The 6,000-nt window shown below is 42.2% G+C and overlaps 1 long non-coding RNA gene across 1 annotated transcript in view; it reads right to left on the bottom strand.

Moving 5' to 3' along the window:
* Positions 1-1,939: 1,939 nt before the first annotated feature.
* The window catches only part of LOC148998384 (uncharacterized), a 28,354-nt gene continuing 24,293 nt past the window's right edge, over positions 1,940-6,000 (bottom strand). The window contains exons 2-3 of the long non-coding RNA XR_016153281.1: positions 2,301-2,453; positions 1,940-2,135 (exon numbers count right to left, since the gene is read on the bottom strand). This is a non-coding gene — a long non-coding RNA (uncharacterized LOC148998384). The remainder of the gene's footprint in view (positions 2,136-2,300; positions 2,454-6,000) is intronic.

The raw sequence follows: 6,000 nt of genomic DNA, 5'->3' as shown, positions 1-6,000 counted from the left end.
CACTTGAAGAGGATACAGTGAATGTGGATCTGACTGTTGGAGGAGCTATGTGTTTCAGAGTGTGATGAGGAGGAATTAAAAGTGAAAACCCTGTAAACGAGCGCAACGGCCGGAGTGGGGCCTCTGTCCAACCCTATCGTGTGAGTGAATTGCAGTGCTTTTGCCTTATTGATACACATTGATTTATTGCTGTGGAATTGAAGTGAACACAAGTGTGCTGTGTCTTTGTTGAGAAGTGGCCCCCATCCATGCTTACACGTTCGTGGAAGGTTATTATATCTGCCCCCGTCAGAAGCCCAGAGTGATACAGTGAACTGAAGAGAGAGTACTTTGTACTGTGAAGATCCCCACCTGTTCGACTTGCTGTTTGAGCCTAGAAGCATACAGCACCACTGGTAAAGTAACCTTATGACTCACTGTCTCCCTATTGTGAACTGAAGAGAGAGTACTGTGTACTGTGACTATCCTCACCTGTTCTACTTACTGTTTGAGCCCAGAAGTATACAGCAACGCTGATAAAGTAATCGTTTAACCCACTGTCGCCCTACTGTGAACTGAGGAGAGAATACTTTGTACTGTGAAGATCTCCACCTGTTCTACTTGCTGTTTGAGCCCAGAAGCATACAGCACCACTGGTAAAGTAACTTTATGACTCACTGTCCCCCTATTGTGAACTGAAGAGAGAGTACTGTGTACTGTGACTATCCTCACCTGTTCTACTTACTGTTTGAGCCCAGAAGTATACAGCAACGCTGATAAAGTAATCGTTTAACCCACTGTCGCCCTACTGTGAACTGAGGAGAGAGTACTTTGTACTGTGAAGATCCACACCTGTTCTACTTGCTGTTTGAGCCCAGAAGCATACAGCACCACTGGTAAAGTAACCTTATGACTCACTGTCTCCCTATTGTGAACTGAAGAGAGAGTACTGTGTACTGTGAATATCCTCACCTGTTCTACTTACTGTTTGAGCCCAGAAGTATACAGCAACGCTGATAAAGTAATCGTTTAATCCACTGCTTCATTACCGTGCACCCACGAGAGTACCCTGTACTGTGAAGAATCCTTACCTGCCATACTTACCGTCTGAGTCTGGAAGTCTGCAGCACCGCTGGGGAAAAAAAGTAAGCTTTTAATCCACTGCTTTATTATCGTGCACCAACGAGAGTACTCTGTACTGTGAAGAATCCTTACCCGCCATACTTGCTGTCTGAGTCTGGAAGTCTGCAGCACCGCTGGGGGAAAAGTAAGCTTTTAATCCACTGTTTTATTATCGTGCACCAACGAGAGTACTCTGTACTGTGAAGAATCCTTACCCGCCATACTTGCTGTCCGACTCTGGAAGTCTGCAGCACCGCTGGGGGAAAAGTAAGCTTTTAATCCACTGCTTTATTATCGTGCACCAACGAGAGTACTCTGTACTGTGAAGAATCCTTACCTGCCATACTTACTGTCTGAGTCTGGAAGTCTGCAGCACCGCTGGGGGAAAAGTAAGCTTTTAATCCACTGCTTTATTATCGTGCACCAACGAGAGTACTCTGTACTGTGAAGAATCCTTACCTGCCATACTTGCTGTCTGAGTCTGGAAGTCTGCAGCACCGCTGGGGGAAAAGTAAGCTTTTAATCCACTGCTTCATTACTGTGCACCAACGAGAGTACTTTGTACCGTGAAGAATCCTTACCTGACATACTTTCTCTTGGGTCTGGAAGTCTGCAGCACCGCTGGGGAGAAGTAAGCTTCAACCCCCCTGCTCCATCATCATACATCGCCGAGAGTCTCTTGAACTGTGAGAAACCTTTGGCTTAATAAAGATTGTTACTCCTTTGAAATTTATCTCTGTCTCCGGGTCCTCTGTTGTGTGCCTGTGGTGTCGGCTCCTCACGGTGGTGACTCAGTTAGAGGGGGGGTGGTTGGTCACCCGAGCGTTCCTCCCCTCGACCTGTGACATTTATAATGATAATATTCATGACAACAATAGTAACATAAGCTCTAGCAATCTGCAACAGTAGTGACAATAGTACTATGACAATAAGATGATAACGGACAGTTTTGTGGTCACTGATATCCAGAATGAGTGAACTGATTGACAGCTCCATAGGGCATGAAAATAATCATCTGTGCTCCCCAGTGTGCACTGTGAACAAACGTAATGTTGCTGTTGGTGCATGAACAGTATCTGCAAAGTTGCAGCGCTGAAAGTTTAGTGTAAACAGAGATATCGTCTTTTAAAAATCAGGAAGTATATTGCCTACAAAAACGACTTGATTGGGACTACAGCTGGGTTTTAGATGTCACTTACCCATACATTTGCCTCAACCCTCCCTCCGGGGCATTGCCATATTTCTGCGGCTCGTCGAGTGTGTCATGTTCATCCAGCTGTCAGGTCTTCTGTGTTCGAGCTTCCCACGGACACTGTGCTTCGTCAACAATGGATACAATTTTGATTATGTTCCTGAAAATAAGGATCGTAATTTAGCTCTCTGAGCTGCGCATTTTACGGAAGACAGCTTCCAGAATCTCCACGAATTCAACACCGGATTCAACAAGAAACTGTTACTAAAACATCAAGCAGTTTCAACTTTAAAACAAGAGGCAGCAGTTTATGGGCCACAACCTGTAAGTAGGCTAAGACTTAATCATTTTAAATGTGCATGTATAATTCCTGACGTAGCCTTGTGTTTTTTTTTTTTTTTTCAAATGCCAGCGCTGGCTTTATAGCCACTAGGCTACTAGTTATGTTATTTTGTGTCTACGACAACGACGATCGGTCTGATTCTGCCTCAAACTGACACTGCAGTTCGACACTATTATTTACATCTGGACCGGAGTCAAGTCAAGTCAAGTCACATTTATTTATATAGTGCTTTTTACAATACAGATTGTATCAAAGCAGCTTCACAGTGATAACATGAAAGTAATACAACACAGATCAATAATGTTGTTGAACATTAAATGTTCCCAACTAAGCAAGCCAAAAGCAAGGCTTCAGTGGCAAGGAACCAAAACTCCATCAGGTGATTGTGGAGAAAAAAAACCTTGGGACAACCCAGGCTCAGTTGGGGCCAGTTCTCCTCTGGCCAACATACATATTGTTTCAAAGCAGCTTTACAGAAAGTGCATTTCAGAAAAGTACATGGAAAAAATACATTTAGTTAAACATGTAATATTAAGGGCATAACATATCGTCGGTGCTGAGTCGTCTCTTCACAGGCGTTAGGGCATCTGAAGTCTCCGTGAGAGGATGGATACAAAACTGGGGCTGACGAACGCCATTTTTCTTGGGACAAGCGTCCCGAGATAACGGCAGAAAGGCAGATAAACAATTTCAATAATAAGTAGCATAGCTGATGTTCATAATGATTTCCATTACACAAGAGTAGATGTTAAAAAACCACAATCTCACAAACTCTCCGCAACCCAAACTCTCCGCAACCCAGCCATACGCGCCTACCCGTTTGACTAAGGCTGTCGAGCCCCACTGTCGCGGAAATGCGTTTCAGTGGCAACGGTTCCGTATGGCATACCACCTACCGCAAAACACAATATCTGCCCAACCACCCGTCATCCACACAATACACACAGGAAAGTAATGACTGTAAATACTATGCAACCAATACAAATAACCTACAGACGTTTCAAGTTTTATAGTATTAATGCATCTGATCTGATTCAACAGAGGAATAAAAGGTTAAGCATTATGTGAATGCTTGACTAAAGAGATGCGTCTTTAATCTAGTTTTAAACTGTGATAGTGAGTCAGAGCCTCGGACCGTATCGGGAAGGCTATTCCAGAGTTTTGGAGCTAAATGCGAGAATGCCCTCCCTACTTTAGTGGACTTAGATATCCTAGGAATGACCAGAAGCCTCGAATTTAGTGATCTTAAAGAACACGGTGGATTGTAGGGCGAAAGAAGGTCCATTAAATACACAGGAGCTAAACCATTTAGGGCTTTATAGGTCAATAGTAGTATTTTGTAATTGATATGGAACTTAATAGGTAACCAGTGTAGAGATGATAAAATCGGTGTTATATGATCATATTTTCTTGACCTAGTAAGAACTCTAGCAGCTGCATTTTGTACTAACTGTAGCTTGTTTATTGAGGATGCAGGGCAACCGGCTAATAAAGAATTACAGTAATCTAGTCTCGAGGTCATGAATGCATGAACTAACTTTTCTGCATCAGAAACAGATAGCATGTTACGTAGCTTAGCAATGTTTCTAAGGTGGAAAAAGGCTGTTCTTGTAACATATGAAATATGATTTTCGAAAGAAGTTGCGGTCTAGTATAACACCCAGGTCTTTTACTTTAGTGGATAAAGTAACAGGACATCCTTCTATATTAAAGTTGTATTGTAAGAGGTTTTGTGTGTAGTTTTTTGGACCAATAAGTAATACCTCTGCTTTATCTGAATTTAATAACAGGAAATTACGCGTCATCCAGCATTTTATATCTTTGAGACACTCTGTCAATTTAGATGAGTTAGTGTTTTCATCTGGTCGTGATGAAATATATAATTGAGTGTTGTCAGCGTAAAAGTGGAAATTAATTCCATGTTTTCTTATGATATTACCAAGTGGCAGCATATACAGTATATTGAGAATAGCAGAGGGCCTAACACTGATCCTTGCGGTACTCCATAGTCTACTGACGTTATCTTTGATTTTTCAACATTTAAACAGACAAAATGATAACGGTCCGATAAGTACGATCTAAACCAGCTTAATGCCTGTCCCTGAATACCAGTAGTTTACTAGTTTTGTAGTCGATCCAAGAGTATTTTATGATCTATAGTGTCGAACGCAACGCTAAGATCAAGTAGAACTAGTATTGAAATACAGCCTTGGTCAGAAGCTAAAAGTAAATCATTTGTAATTTTAACTAGCGCAGTTTCTGTACTATGATGCGGTCTGAATCCCGACTGGAATTTTTCATAGATATCATTTTCTTGCAAAAAAAGAGCACAATTGAGCGGACACAACTTTTTCTAGTATTTTGGACATAAATGGAAGATTTGAAATGGGTCTGTAATTTGCTAAGTTATTTGGATCTAATTGCAATTTCTTAATGAGAGGTTTTATTACTGCCAGCTTGAATATTTTTGGAACATGACCTAAAGATAAAGATGAGTTAATAATATTGAGGAGAGGCTCTTCCACTACAGGTAAGAGTTGTTTCAGTAGTTTAGTGGGTATTGGATCTAATGAACATGTTGTTGGTTTAGATGCAATGATAAGTTTATTTAGCTCTTCCTGTCGTAAAGCGGTGTAGTTGTTCTAGAGGGGCCATAATTGAGGCTGAATCACAAGACACCACAGAGGATTGTACATTTATGTGTTTCAGATGCTTTCTATTTTCTCATTGAAGTAATTAATAAAATCATTACTACTAAACTGTAACGGAATATTCTGCTCTGGTGATGTCTGTTTATTTGTTAGTCTAGCCACGGTGTTAAATAAAAACCTTGGATAATTTTGGTTCCCTTTCGTAGTCACTTCGAGTTACGTCAGAAGTGACGGAGATTGGGGGTTTCGCATAGAAAGCCAATCCTCTTCGAGTATTTAAACACGAGCCAATGGCATGCAATGCCTTGGGGCTGCGGAAATTTGCATAGCGTACTCCGCCCTACTCCGTGAGTATAAAAGGAGGAAGTGAACGCAACCGCAGTATGTTTTCGCTTCGGAGCCAAGAGAACCTCTTCACTCCTGAAAGCACTGTTCAAGACTCTTCGAGACGAGCGTCCTCTTCAGTGTTGGTGTGACGGCGGTACCCAGCGAGATTCTGCATCGCCTGCGATCTGAGCAGTGGTCTGCCAGACTTTGCGCTTCTCCCTGGTCGCTTCAGCGCTGAAAGAGTGAATTTCCTCCTCTCATTGAAAGAGCTGCACGCGCACGTCTTTTTAAAGACGGTTCGCCCGTGTTCTTCTGGGTGTGGTTGATTTCTGTCGTCATCTGATGGTCACGATCGCTGCTCTGTATGCCTGGGCATTTCAGCATGC

The sequence above is a fragment of the Pimephales promelas genome, chromosome 1 (assembly GCF_988280905.1).
Source record: "Pimephales promelas chromosome 1, fPimPro1.hap1.1, whole genome shotgun sequence".
NCBI lineage: Eukaryota > Metazoa > Chordata > Actinopteri > Cypriniformes > Leuciscidae > Pimephales > Pimephales promelas.
This window is presented reverse-complemented; position numbering and strand designations above follow the sequence as displayed.